General features: G+C 44.5%; 1 protein-coding gene across 2 annotated transcripts in view; it reads right to left on the bottom strand.

The window, feature by feature from the left end:
* PTPRE (protein tyrosine phosphatase receptor type E) overlaps nt 1–14,609 on the bottom strand; it is an 89,556-nt gene that overhangs the window by 44,928 nt on the left and 30,019 nt on the right. Inside the window, exon 1 of one of the 2 annotated variants that reach the window (XM_056495162.1) lies at nt 4,662–4,731. The exons of the other annotated variant lie outside the window; for it this stretch is intronic. The gene's annotated coding sequence lies outside the window, so the exon portion shown is untranslated. Of the gene's footprint in view, nt 1–4,661; nt 4,732–14,609 lie in introns of those variants that run through there. 2 annotated transcript variants of the gene reach the window in all.

Below are 14,609 nucleotides of genomic sequence, written 5' to 3'. Positions count from 1 at the left end.
AGACACACACAGCCCCACAGGCAGGTCCTGGCAGACACACACAGCCCCACAGGCAGGTCCTGCCAGACACACACAGCCCCACAGGCAGGTCCTGCCAGACACACACAGCCCCACAGGCAGGTCCTGCCAGACACACACAGCCCCACAGGCAGGTCCTGGCAGACACACACAGCCCCACGGGCAGGTCCTGCCAGACACACACAGCCCCACAGGCAGACACACAGCACCAGGGGCACACTCAGGGATCACAGGGAGTGAAGCAGCAGAGCCTTTGGCACATTTTTCAGAGTCAGAACCATTGCTTGGCCCGATTTAAAGACAGAAGGATCTTTTCAGTGATGAAGATGGAAATGGAGACTGACCACTAGGAAAGTTCACAGCAAAGGTTTTCCTTGGCTGGTCAGTTTGCTGGTGGGATGGGTCAGGAATTCCAGCCCCAGCACAGAGCTGCTCAGATCTGCTGTTCCAGGGAACCCAGCCTTCCCCCTCTCCTCCCTGCTTCATCTCCTTCATGGAATTAACATATCTCACGTGTCCCTGGAGTTACAAAAGTTCTTGTTTTTAAGCCTTCAGCTGCTTCCCAAGCACAGCAATACAGATTTTTAGGAGATGCAGTGATGGCTTTGAGGTTTCTAATTCCTCTCCTCACCTCTGCAGTGGCTGAGACTCCTCCAGCAGCTTCCCTGGGCACGGAGCTGCCAAAACTGAAAGGAAAATTGATGATTTTTGAGGCCCTGGCACAGAGAAGCTGTGGCTGCCCCATCCCTGGAGTGCCCAAGGTCAGGCTGGACAGGACTGGAACAGGTAACTTGGTGTCTCAGAGCTCTTCCCAGTTGAAATGATGCTGTGATCCACGTGCCTGCTCGTTGTGGGGGCTGCATTAGGAGCCTTTAAAGGTCCCTTCCAAGCCAGACTGTTCCCTGTTCCTGTGGATGCTGCTGCTCCCAGCACAGCCAGATCAGCAGCTCTGGAGCACAAAGGGTTTGCCAGCAGGAGCCTTTGCACATTCTCACTGCTTCTGTCTCCCACACCAACACACCCACACATCACCCTGCAAAGGTGGGAGGAGTGAGGAAAAAAAATTAAAAAATTCACTTTTCCCTGAAATCTGAGCTGGTTTAATGCTCCAGCTCACGGCTGAGCCAGCAGAGCTGGGATGGGCAAGGGGCAGCAGGGTGCCAGCAGGGCAGGAGCCTCCCTGGGTGTGGAGATGTGACAGCAGGTCACACCTCTGCTGCCAGGGACTGTCCTTCAGGTGTGTGCAGCTCTGCCAGGTGGCATCTCGCTGGTGTCAGACAGACAGACTGACAGAATCTCCTCATGGCTGCAGCCATGCCTTACAGACTTCATTCCTTAAGGTTTCCAGCCCAGCTTCTCCCCTTTCTTTCAGCTCAGAGTGTTCTCCACAGCCATGCTCAATCTTCTTCTCAGCCCATGTGGACCATCCACATCCTGAGCTGGCAGCAGGCAGGAGTGACTGTCACCAAACACTCCCCAAAGCATCCCAGGAAAATCCCCCTCTCTGGATGAGTTTGGATACAGCTCCCTCACACTGAGCCAGCTGCATCCACACACTGACAAAAACATCAGCCAGAATCTTTCCAAACATGATAAAAGCCACTTTGGGGATTATTTTTAAAGCCAAACCAGCAGTTCTTGATGTTCAGACTAAGCCCCTGATCAGGTGAGGTGAGCACAGGACCCCTCTGGCTCTGTGCATCCCAGGGAGCATCAGCTTCAAACCAGGAAAAAAAATCCATTCTCTTTGTAGCCTTTTCCCCCTGCAGCTTCCACTGAGGAAATGTGTATTTATTTATGTGTACTTCTATCCATGTACAATTCCCTCTCCAATTTTTTACAAAGCAACACTGAAACTCTAGCTAACAAAAGCTACTCCAGAACATTCACCCTCCACAGAGTCCCCTGAGAGCTGCAGCAGTCACAGCAAAAAGTTCCTGACACTGCAGCCAGTGCTCCTGCTGCCAGCCTGGCTTTCCCCAGCCCTTCCCACTGACCAGCAGGGAAATGAAACCAGCACTGAACAATTACAGAGCTAATGAAGCAAACCCTGCCAGATGTTGAACTCAGCCCAGATGATTCCAGGGAACACCTGTTCCCTGCCTGGGGCTGGATCCCAACAGCAGCACGTGGAAATGTGAGCAGGGATTCCAGGGGAACATCTGCTTTTCCATCAGCTGCTGGCTGAGCGCTCATCAAAAGGCTGATATTCCAATTATTTACTTGGAATGGCTGCTCTGGGCACACACAGCAGCTCCCTGCTCCTGAAGCAACAGCCTGGCCCTTGGTGCAGATTTATCATCTGCCACCAGTGCTTGTTTTCCTATTTTCCTCTGACATTCACAAGGTTAGCAGATAGATATTTAGATATTTACTCCCCAGAACTAAACTTATGGCATCAACAGCACCAGCTTTAATTCTAAATCTGGCTCTGGGACATGAAATGCATCTGATTTTCTCATCCATTATTAAGTCCCAGGCATGCTAATAAGGCATTTATCTCCAAGAAAGATCATTACCCATGTGGATTTCTAGGGATAGGTTCTTTACAGCCTGGAGTCTCAGGACATAAATAGAAACTGCATTTACTATTAAAATTAAACCAGCAAGCCTGGGAGTTATTAGCAAAGTAAAAGCCAAGGCTGCAGTGTGGTTGTGCAGGCAGCTCTGGGAGCCTGCATCAAATCCTAGGGATGCAGCTGCCAGGAAACTGCAGGAATGCTGAGTGCCTGCATCCCTGGAATTCCCCTGCATCCCTGGAATTCCCCTGCATCCCTGGAATTCCCCTGCATCCCTGGAATTCCCCTGCATCCCTGGAATTCCCCCCAGCCCAGCCTCACAGTGCTGAAAACAGGAACACAAAACCTTCCTCTGCAGTGAGAAAAATCAAATCTCCCCTGAAACCATCTGCAGCTTTTCAGGTTATGGTTTCCTGGCAGGAGGGAGATTTTTCTTTGCTCAAGTCAGGAGAAGAATTCCTATCACAAAACAGGAACAGCATCAACAACAGAACCCCAAGAGGAAAATGCTGACACATGCTGGAAAAGCCCCTGGAGAGAAAAATGACTTTGGTAGCTTCTGCAAGAGTTGGGGGACAATAAAAGCACCAAGAACTGCCACCCCCTCCTGTAATTTAGATTTTTGAGGGCATTCACCACACCTCCAGGGGACTGCATTAAATCTCCCATTTCCATGGGAAAATTCAAGAAAGCCCAATAAAACAGTGTCAGTCTGAGCTGAGTTTTTAGAGCAGCATTTAAAGTCTGAAGACTTCTCAAACTTGTAGCTTGCCTTGGATTTGGAGAAATAGAAATATATTGAAAAAGAAAACCAAATTACTGCCATCTTTTTGGATCTGAATCCCACCTGAGATGTGTGGTGCTGGGAGACCAAGCAGCCAGAAATCAGCTGATAAATAAAGGAGTGAGGGGCAGGGCTGGAAGGCACCACTCAAATGTTGGAATCTCCATTTAGAACACCTGCACTCCATTCAGAATTAATTATGGTGGCCATATTCTCCAACTTAATGTTGGAATCTCCACTTAAAGCACCTGCACTCCATTCACTCTTCAGCATGAACTGCATGATACAAACATTAAGCTTTAAAAATAGTTTTATATTCAGCTATTTCTCAAGTTTTAGTTGGTGCCACTTCTGGCAAAATTAAGCTGAAAAATCGAGCTGAAAATGTAAAAATGCTGCTTGGTATCACCTGCAAATCACTGACAGCTGAACACAATTTCAGATAAATGATTCTGACACCAGAGATAGAGCTGGGCTGAAATCCCAAAAAAAAGATCCAAATCCCTGATGGCTGCACTGATCACAAACCACTGGCAGCACACTGTCCTGTCCCTGTGCCCTCCTCACCTCCCATCCATCATCATCATCACCAGCATCTCACCCTCACAGCCCTGAGAGCTGGCAGGCTCATGGCCATTCCTCAAAGCAACGACACTGACATTGCAAAGGCTCCCAGAGAGTCTGGAGAAATGTTCTGCCACCCTTCAGATCCCAGCTGGGAGTGGGGGCTCCTCCCACAGCTCCCAAAGCCAGCTCAGGTCTCCAGTGGGGGAATGGTTCCCACTGCCCAGGGCAGGGATGGGTGGGACACTGGGAATTGGGAATTGTTCCCTGGGAGGAGCTGGGATGGAATTCCAGATGTGCTGTGGCTGCCCCTGGATCCCTGGCAGTGCCCAAGGCCAGGCTGGACATTGGGACAGTGGGAGGTGTCCCTGCCATGGCAGGGGTGGCACTGGGGGGGATTTTAACCCAAACCATCCTGGGATTTTGTCATTCTCTGCAGTGGAATCCAAAGTCTGAGCATCTCTCAGGCACAGCCCCTCTGTTCCCTGTCCCACTTTGTGTGCACACCCCCGAAGATGCCCTGAGCAAACAGGAAGAATTCATGTGGGGGATAAAAAACCCCAAAACCAAACAGCTCAAACTCCCCAATAAAAGAGCATACACACCCCCAACAAGCCATTAATCACCTCCCTGGCTCCTTGTGTGGGACCATGTAACTATTCCAGATAGAAATCCAATAAATTATAGCAGCAGCATGTCCAGAATACAGAATGAAAGTTTGGGACATGTGGTAAAGACATCAAAATGGATTTTTAAAAAACCCAAACAAACCAAACCTGTAAAAAATGACCCTCCAGCGATTCCTCTTGCCCCACTGAGTTTCTTGGTGTTAATTCCCAACTCCAAGTCTGGCCCTTTCCCCTCCCAGGCTCCCCCATGCAAACCTCATCTCCCCAGTCCAGGGCTGTGCTCCCAAGCCTCTGGCCTTGCAGGACAGCAATTTTCTCACAAATAACCCTTCCAGTTTCATGCTTTTTCATTATGCCAGTACAGGAAATGGCTCAAAACAAAACTGAAGGCTGCCAGTTAGATATAATTTTGTTTAGTTCACCATCAAGCACACCATTGCTCTGGCTGGATAACAGAATTGTTGTAAAATCCATCAGAAGTTTCAAAAATACTGCAGAATTGCCTTTTTTCCCTATTAAAATGTCTATTTTTGTGATTATATTTGATATGGAGATATGACAGGCATCCCATTATTTTCCTGATTCCAAGAGTTTCTGGAGCAACAGCTCATTGGGCTCTCTGACAATGGCAGCTGAAGAAAATCCTTTGATTTCCACATCAAGCCCCCTGCTGAGGAATCTGGGGTTGCACATGCACCCTCAGCAGAGGTACAGCCATCCTTTTCAAAGACTAGGCTGGGGAAAAAGGGAATTTCCCTGCAGAATAGACACAGGTGTGGCATTTCCATTATCCTGCTGTCACAAAGAGCAGGATCAAAGTGATGAGACACAAGCAGAGCCAACATCACACAGAGGCCCCTGAGCACAGGTAAAGTGACAACTATTCTCATGTTATTTTAGAAATAATAACCCAATCTGATTTTCTTAGTAATTAAAAAAAGCTGGAAGACCAAAGATTTTGTGCTGCTGTTCTCAAGCAAGACCTACCTGATCAATAAAAACCAAATTATAGGATTTAATGTCTTTTTAAAATGTATTTTAAGGAAAAAGTGTCCCAGGCCAGGTTGGATGGGGCTTGGAGCAGCCTGGGATAGTGGGAGGTGTCCCTGCCCATGGCAGGGGGTGGGAATGGATGATTTTAAGGTCCCTTCCCAAACCATTCCATGATTTAATGTAGAAATTCCAAGTGTGTAACAATGCCCCTGCCCATCTTACACTGAACCTTACACTCTTTTATTCAGAAAAATATTTCCATTCTCAGCTGTGAGACAAACTCAGAGAAATCCATTTGCCTTCAATAATTAAATTGCCCCATGCTGCACACTTCAGGCAGAAAAAGGCTGAAGCATCAAGAAACACACAGGGAGTTCTTCCCCAACTTCTGTCTAATGTCTGGTTTTCTCCTTCTGAATGAAAACATACATTTCATTACTGGAACATGATTAAACTTTGGTTTTTTCCTATCTGAAAACCCAGTAATCACCACCTGAGCACCCCAGCTGTCAATGACAACAGCCTCAGGCTCTGATCTGCAGGAACTGAACAATTAGTAATTAATTAGAACAAAGCTGAGTGGTGCAACACAAGCTCTACTGGCAGCTAGAGTTATCAGAGCTGCAAAAATTTGGGTTGGGCCTCCTGCCATGTGTGAGCACAGCAAGCTCATGGTTTCTTCAGCAAGCTCACAGAAAACTTGCCTTAAAAATGTGATTTTTTTCCTTTTTCTGCACACCTGTGCAGGGTGACAGGATGCCTTGCCCAATCCTCTGCTCCTTTCCACTCAGTTCCCCTTCTGGAAAAAAAAGTTCTGCCTCCAAAATAAACCCTTGATCATCCCTGATACCTGGAAAATTCTTCATGGGGAGTAAAATTTGATGAAGCTGTTCTTGGATTTGATTTTCCTGCTCACAAATCCTTTAGTGACAACACCCTAAAGCCACACCCTGTGTGACAGAGAGCTCAGGGAAGGCACAGGCAAGGATGGAGCCCCCAGTTTTGGGGTGGGATTGGGATACCCCAATTCTGGGTGCTGTGACTGTGCAGAAGAAACACGGATTTTGCACACACAGCAATCACTGCTCTGCCTCCCTCTGCAGAACTCCCTGCTCCCCATTTCTCCTCCAAGCACCAGCAGCCTCAGGGCTCTCTGGGGATGGGCAGGTGACAGGAGCAGGGCAGACTGAGGCTGGCAGGCAGCTGCAAGGGAGTTCAAGTGGAAAAAATCTAAAATACACCCCAGAGAGGACTTTTGCAGCCACTTCAGTGCATTAGAGATGCCACTTACAAATGTGAGAACAGCAGGAAACAAGAAGTCTGAGCTCACAGCGTGGAGAATTATTGACAGGGAGTAATGAAGAATGTTCCTGCACGTGGTGCTTTTGAGTGTTAAGGGAATTTGAATTGTTACAGCCAAAAAGTCACCAAAATATTAATGAAAAACGAATGATCAGATCTGCTCCCTGCCTCCACACTAATTCCTATTAAAACACAAACAATCAAACCAGTGATAAACAAACTATGCCATAAAGCACAAAAAATCCGTGCCAGTTTATTGGGTCCTGTAACCTTGGAGATCTCCAAGCCTGCTGCTCACTAAGAGGAGTAAAATTAAGATTAAAACCTTCCTTTAAAGGAGTAGTTCTCAGATAAACACAGATTTAGGTCAATGACTTCCCTGCCTTCCCCAAAATCTGTGCCACTCTCTCCAAACACAGGAATCTCTCTGCAGAATGTGGAGCATCAGATCAGGATTGATTTATTTCTGATGGCTTTGCTAAAATAACTGCAGCAGGTTTTCCTTCCCTCAGTCACACCAACATGTAAACAGCACCTTTTCCAGGTTCATATCCTCTGGATAATCAGAGAAGCTTCATCAATTTTAGGCCTCTTTCCAAAATGTTGATTTGTCACCTTTTACTTTTAACCATTCAGTGTTTCAGCCTATGAGGTTGCACCTCCATAAAGCATAAAACTGTGCCCAAGGATGAAAATTGTCTGAAATGCATCAAATCTATTGCCAAGAAAACCAGGCAGAGCCATCAGGAATATTTGCAAACACACAGCCAAACTTGAATTGTCAAACCATTCCTGCAAGAGCTCCTGTTAAAAAAAAGAATTAGGTTTAAAGCACTAAAGCCAGATCTAAGTTAGTCCTGCTTCCCCAAGCAGTCCTAGAGCAGATTTCAGTGTGCAGGGACATCCCTGCATTCCTGCCCAAAATCAGGATTTAGCACATTCCCAGTGGGATTCTCCAGGTTCCTGCAGGTCCATGTTTACCAAATTCACCAGCCCTCCCAGTTTGCTGCTGGGACACTGGTCCTGCTCCAGTGCCCAGGATTTGAGCAGGGTAGGAGAACAGCTTGGAAAGCTGAGGTACAACCTCCAGACCTGCAAATGACTTCCACTGCTGCCCACACACTCCACTATCAGATTCAGCAGCTCAAACTCGAGCAGAGGGAGCTTTTCTTGCCCCAAAGAAGAGGAGAGAAGGATAAATTAAATACCAGCACTATATTTAGAAAATAAACTCTTTCTGCTGCAGTTCTCATTTACTGAGTGTCACAACATTTTGAGTTTCCTTGGAAATATTATCTGCAGGGGGAAAAAAAAAAAAACATATTTAAATATTCTCACTCACATTCCCAGCTGCAGCAGAGGACAGCTCCAAATCCTTCCCAGGAAAACGTGGCACAAGGATTGAGTGTCAGTCACTGCACCACCCCTGCATCCCTGACACTCCATCCACACATCTCCCAGCTCCCACCTTTCACTATTCCCAGCCCCACTCAACTGGCAGATTTTGGGTTTAGGTTGCTTTATTTGCATGATGAAAGGAAAAAAAAACCAAAAAAAGAGATGTTTTTCTCCTCAGAGAGCAGCAGAGTGAAGGTTGGGAGATGCAGAATGGCCTCCTTTGATGGGAGAGGTTTGCACTTGACCTTCTGTTTTCCTTCCTGGATATTTATATCCCTTGGCTGTGACAGCTGAATAACAATGAGATCCACACACTGACCTGCTCCAGAGCAGCTTCCATCCCTCCCCTAAAAATGAACCCACTTGCTTCTAACAGGTTTGGGGAGATAAATGACTAATTTTCAGCTTAATTTAGCTCTCCTGGCATTTCAGCAGCTAAATAGATTATTCCAAGCAAAAATTTAGCACTTCAATAATTCCAATGCATGGCCTCAAAAGGCAGGGATTAGTGTTTCAGAGCCACAAAATTAATCCCAAAAATTTCATGGCAGGGGTGGGATGGGGTTTAATTCCTGTCCAACCCAAACCAGTCTGGGATTCCACAATTCAATCCAGAGCACCAATGTTTTCACCCAACATCAAAACAAAACCATGAAAAATGTCAGAACAGCCCCTGGAACAGCAGAACACTCCTGTGTCATTTCTAAAATGCACACAAGGATCTGAAAGTAGAACTTTGTGGCTCATTTCTTCCTCAAAATGAAAACTACTTAGAAAACACAACTTTTCTATATAAATAACTGTCAGAGCACACTACTCTGATGCCTCAACACTCTGAGACATTTCTAGGATTTTTAGTTGTCTTTCTGCTGCTATAATCTTTAATTCCTTTTAATCAACATGAAGTATATTGTTTAGCTGTAAGTAAGCCAGTTTTTATTTGGTAATAAATCAGAATACATACAAGAGAAGCAAGGCAAAAATGAAAGATGGGGAAGAGGGAGAGATTCCATTTGAAGCAAGGACAAAAACTTTGATTTAGGGAATCTGTTGCTTTCCAAGGAAAGTAAACCTATGTGATCATCTGGAACAGGAAAAACCAATATTCCATATCCATCTGCATTACAGAGCAGCTCTGCAGCCTACACAGGGTAAATATCCTGTACTCACATTATTTAATTGGGACCACATTGAAATTGCTTCATTACATTATTTTAATTGTGAGTAACTTGAGGGAAATCTAGAAAACAAAATAAAAAAATAAAATAATTCTGCAGCAGGGCAGAATTTTTGAATGGATCTGCTGAAATGCCTCAAAAAGAGCAAAAAAAAAAAAAAAAGAAAAGATATTTTCTACATTCAACATTTCCATCAACATTTCCCCTGGAATGGAAGAGCTAAGCCTATAATACTTTTCCTTTCTTGTAACCCAAGGATTACAATCCCTTCCCATCCTGTGTTTAATGCAGCATTACACATTTACATTCACATTTACATTACACATTTACATTTACATTAACATTTACATTTACACAGCAGCACATACACATTTATTGGAATTCTCTACACAAACCCAGCAAAGCCCTTGGAAATGGAAGCCAAAAAGCATTAAAATGATCTTTAAGTCTCCTTTAGGGCTGATTCAGACATGTATTTTATAGGGGCATCACTAATGTGATAATCCCAGATTCTGGGGACTGCACTGAAAACTCAGAGTTCCCAGAAATGCTCAGGATCCGCTGGAAATGTTCTGGTTTGATGTTAACTTGGGCACAGTTCTTTGGGGAAAAAGTATTTTAAACACTGTTCATACCTTTATTACCAATTCCAACTTCTTCACCTAATGAAAGGCAGCTTTAATTAAATGTATGTAATTTAAAATACATTTTTTTCAGTGCTAAGGTTACACTCATGAAAAAAGTTGTGTTTTCCTGAGTCATGATTGTTCCTTATCTTCCTGAACTCACAGTAAATCTTGGAAACTCTTTTTAGACTCCACAGCAAAAGCAAAACTTCCCAAATCATGTAGAGGGCTAAAAATATTTCAGCAAGTTCCTTCCAAGTCCAAAGTGTCTGTGAGAAAAGTACTTTTCCCACAGATAAATTCATAATATCTACCACTTAAAACTAATTCATATTTACTTCTAAACAGCACAGGTGGGAAATACCACATCAAGTTCTCAAATAAAATATAAATGCAGTTGTGGGAGAGGAAAAATCATGGAATGGTTTGGGTTGGGAGGGATTTAAAGCTGATCCTGCCATGGCAGGGACACCTCCCACTGACCCAGCTGCTCCAACCTGGCCTTGGACAATCCTCTTGAATCTGAATTCTGGTGCTTTGATACTTTGGAAAGTTTCACTGCAGCTTTAAAGGTCTTTAATGCCTAAAAAGGTTTGGATTGGGTTTGAATTACTATAAGAAATACTTCCTCACTTGCACAGGACTCACCTGTCTTAAAATAAATAAAGCCACATTAAAATAAACAAAATAAATCAAAATCATGATCTAGCTTACCAAGCAGACTCGAGTTTGCATTAGAAATTCTCCTACATGGCCCCAGCCCTGTTTCACATGTGGAATGGGTGATATTAAAATGCCATATGCAGCATCAGATGGGACTGCCTTACACAGCTCAGCTCCTCAGCTCTGGAGGAAAAGAAATGGGAATTCTCTGCAAAATCAGCTGGGACTCACCAGCACGCTGCTTTTGCAATCAGCAAATTCCCAATTTTTATGTACAGGGGTGTGAGTTCCCTTTGATAATTAAAAAATTTCCTGATTAAAGAAAGACCAAAACCAATTTCAGAGGGTTTTGTATAAAGAAATAGAGAGAACTGACACCATGAGGACAGGCAGAGGAGCCCAATACTAAAAGCAGAGATTTTACATGGAGGAAATTATGGGATGCATGGATACTTCCTCCAGTGTTGTAAAATACACCCCAAAACCCTTAAACTTCCCAGAAAGACTCCAAGTGTTGTGATTTTACACCCCCCTCATACACACCTTGAGGACTGCAACAGAAATTTTTTAATCTTGCACTTAACAGCTTTATACATGTAATTAATGCAGCATTTCTTCTATATTTTTTGGTTTAATCCAAATTATTTCTCTTAAGCTTCCAAGCACCTTCAGCTAACCACTAGAGAAACACTCACTGCCCTTGGTTTTGTTTCTGAGAAAGTTTGGACACTGATGTGCCAGAGCTGCAATCAGACAATAATTTAAAAAATTTAAAAAAAAAGTCATGGCTACACCAAAATTTGGCATTTCTCCTTTTCCCACAAGGGCCCTGATTTTCCCTGGTTGCTGTGGGGATGCCACAGAGCTGCTGTGAAAAAAAAAAAAAAAAAAAAAAAAGATGTAAGAAGATGAAATGAATCCTCATTCACTTCTTACCCCTGAGTTCCCCCCACCCAGACAAGGTTTGCAGTGCTCCTGGTGCTCTGCCCAGCTGGGACACACTGAAATACCAACTTGAGAACATTCTGCCTTTATTCCAGCAAAGTGACTGCTGAATTTAGAGCATGTTTATTCCCATTATTCCTATGGCTTTAACCTCCAGGCAGACTGGCTTTCAACACATTTTGTCCTTCCCAGCAGGGAAAGGTTTTGGATCCCACCATTCCTAAGAGGGACCATGTAGGACATGGATTTAATCATCATTTCAGGCAAAGGTACAAGGTCCTGAAAGCTCCAGTGCTTCACTCTGGAAAAACAGCACAGCACAGGATCCATGGCCTGTCTGCATAGCCACACACATTTCCCCCACTATTTATTAATTATTCACCTTCCAGGCTGCAACATCCCAGATGTTGGGAAGGATGAACCAGGAAAACTTTACAAATACCAGATGAAAACACAGCACAAGCCAGTTAACATCTGGGGTCACACTTAACAATTAAAAACCCATTATCCAACTAAGGAGAGGCAGACTAAGCATTAACTTCAACACTTCCTGGTGCCAAACTTGGAATAACTTCATGCCAAGACATGTTTATAAAATTGAAACTCAAAAAAAAAAAATCCCCACAAACCAGAAAGTCCAAGGAACTGGAGGTGGCACTTTGTGATATGAGTTGGCTCGGTGGGACTCAGGTTAAAGCTGAACTCGATGCTTTTGGAGGTCTTTGGCCACCTCAATGATTTTATTTTAAAGCCAATTATCAATCCTCACTGCCCTGGTTTGCAGCTTTTGGCCACACCAGGCCTGTCCAACTGGGCCCTCCAAACACAAACCCGAGGGGGCTGGGCAGATGGAAACAAACTACCACACAAAGCTGCTCCCTGCCCTGAACTGCTTGTAGAGAGGAGAAAGGAGGTCACATCACTTCAGTGAAGCTGTGAAAGTGTGTTTTTGGGTTATCCTGCACATCAGCACTGCCAGCACCATGTGGCTGGGCTTTGCCATCACCCCCTTGCCCTGTGAGCAAACACCTCACAGAGACCACTGAACATCAGCCAGGCAGCACAGGACTAATCAAAATAACCCAACAGTAACCTACAAATTTACTGTACAAGCAGATAGTCGTGGGGTGTAACAAATGGCATCACAAAAACCCTGAGGAAGCTGAAGGAAAAGCAGTGGAACAGGAATTCTGCCTGCAGACACAGCTCTGGGGGCTGCTGCAGCCCCTCCTCAATATCCCACAAGAACTGGCTGGTTTGGAACATGAAGGTTTTCCTCTGCAAGCCAAGCTGACAGCAAACATATGCTCAAGTGCTGCTGCAGCAGCCAGTGAAGCCTGGCTACTTTGTAGTAATAAATATTAAATGACTACATATGTTAAATAAATATTTTTAAATTTTATCAGCAGAATTATTACATCAAATAATATTTTGTAACATTATATTGTTAAATAATAACAATTAATAAATATTCTGATTTTTTTTTTATTTCAACTGGGCACAGAGTGGGTTTGAATAAGTGCTTACACCAGTGAGCATCCCATGGATATCACAGCTGCTCTTCTGAAGGAGAAAATGCTCTACAAGGTTATCATCATCAATAAACCACCTGAAGGGTCCATATTCCCTGATTTACAATGCCAAGGGTTTTTTTCTGACCCCACAGAGTGAGAGCAAATGAAAATGAAAGGTTCTGCTTCCTGCAGACCTTGTTTGTACCATTCCAACACACCTGGTCCTTCCTGTGCATGGCACTCCCCTTTTATCCCAAATTCTGCATCAGCTGCACCCCTTGGTCTGAATACACTCAATTATTGCTGCAGCTTAACCTGGCAAACAGGAGTGGCTTTCCTTTATTTTCCTGTTTCATTCCAGCCCATTCTTTACTCCCTTCAGTTCTGTTGTATCAGAACAACCAACCAGTACAGCAACCTCAAGCCACTCTGAAAAACTTTACCTGGACAAAACCAGCAAAATTCCTTAAAAATCAGGAAAGATTTGTGGATGAGCCATAGTACAGCACAGCCAAGGAAAAGCTTCAGCCCAGTCCCAGGATGGTTTGGGCAGAAAGGGACCTTAAAGACCAGTCTGCCCATTTTACAGTTCAGACAGAGGGAAAAAAAAAAATATTCAGCTGCTTATCATGAGTGATGGTTTCTCATCTCACCTAGCAGTAATCCTGAAAAAGCTGACACTTAGAGAGAAACATCACAGTTTTTGGTTGGGAAGAAGTATTCACCAGAATAGCTCCAAGAGCTCAGAAATGCTGTGTTTTCCATTTATGTGGGGAAAAAAAAAAATGAAGTGAGAAAAAACCTCCTCAGAACAGCGTGACCCTGCTGGAGAAAAGGGCTGCTGTGTTTTCCCACCGGTGCCTGGAACAGACAAAAGTGGAAGCTGATGACTAAAGGAACAGCTAAAAATACCCCAAGTAGTCTGGATCTGAGAGTTGTGTGCCCTCACTGCAATTAGCAAATTGCAAATTCAGTTTCACTGACACTAATGAGGGCAGCCCAGTTCATCTACACCTCAATTAACTTCGAGATGCTTCTTTGCCACAAATAATGGCAATTCCTCCTCGATTTTGTACAGCCCCTCTTTCTACCTGACCCCTCGGGCACTAAATCACTGCTTCAAATAGGGTTTGGAGGGATTAAATGGCTGTAAGAAAAGAGAAAAATGCATTTCCAGCATGGGGAGGAAGGGAGAAGGGAACCTTGCACTGGGTGGGAGCAGATGGATGCCAGCAGGTTTTGGGATTCAGCTGTAATTGTGTGTATTTAAGGAAAATCAGGAAGATTCATTGAAGGAAATGTCCAGCACAGGGAACAAGGCACCTCTGGTATTTCTGGGGCCTTCCCAAGTGTGACCCCCACGTTGCATCAGAGGTTAAACATCAGTTTTCAGCTCAAGCTGGAAGAGAAATTCCAGCCTGTACAAGAATTCCCCCCAGCAGGATCAGCAGTTTGCCACTGCTGGTGCTGAATAAA

Source organism: Oenanthe melanoleuca, chromosome 6 (genome assembly GCF_029582105.1).
Source record: "Oenanthe melanoleuca isolate GR-GAL-2019-014 chromosome 6, OMel1.0, whole genome shotgun sequence".
NCBI lineage: Eukaryota > Metazoa > Chordata > Aves > Passeriformes > Muscicapidae > Oenanthe > Oenanthe melanoleuca.
The sequence above is the reverse complement of the archived record's forward strand: the minus strand, read 5'-3'. Positions and strand labels throughout refer to the sequence as shown.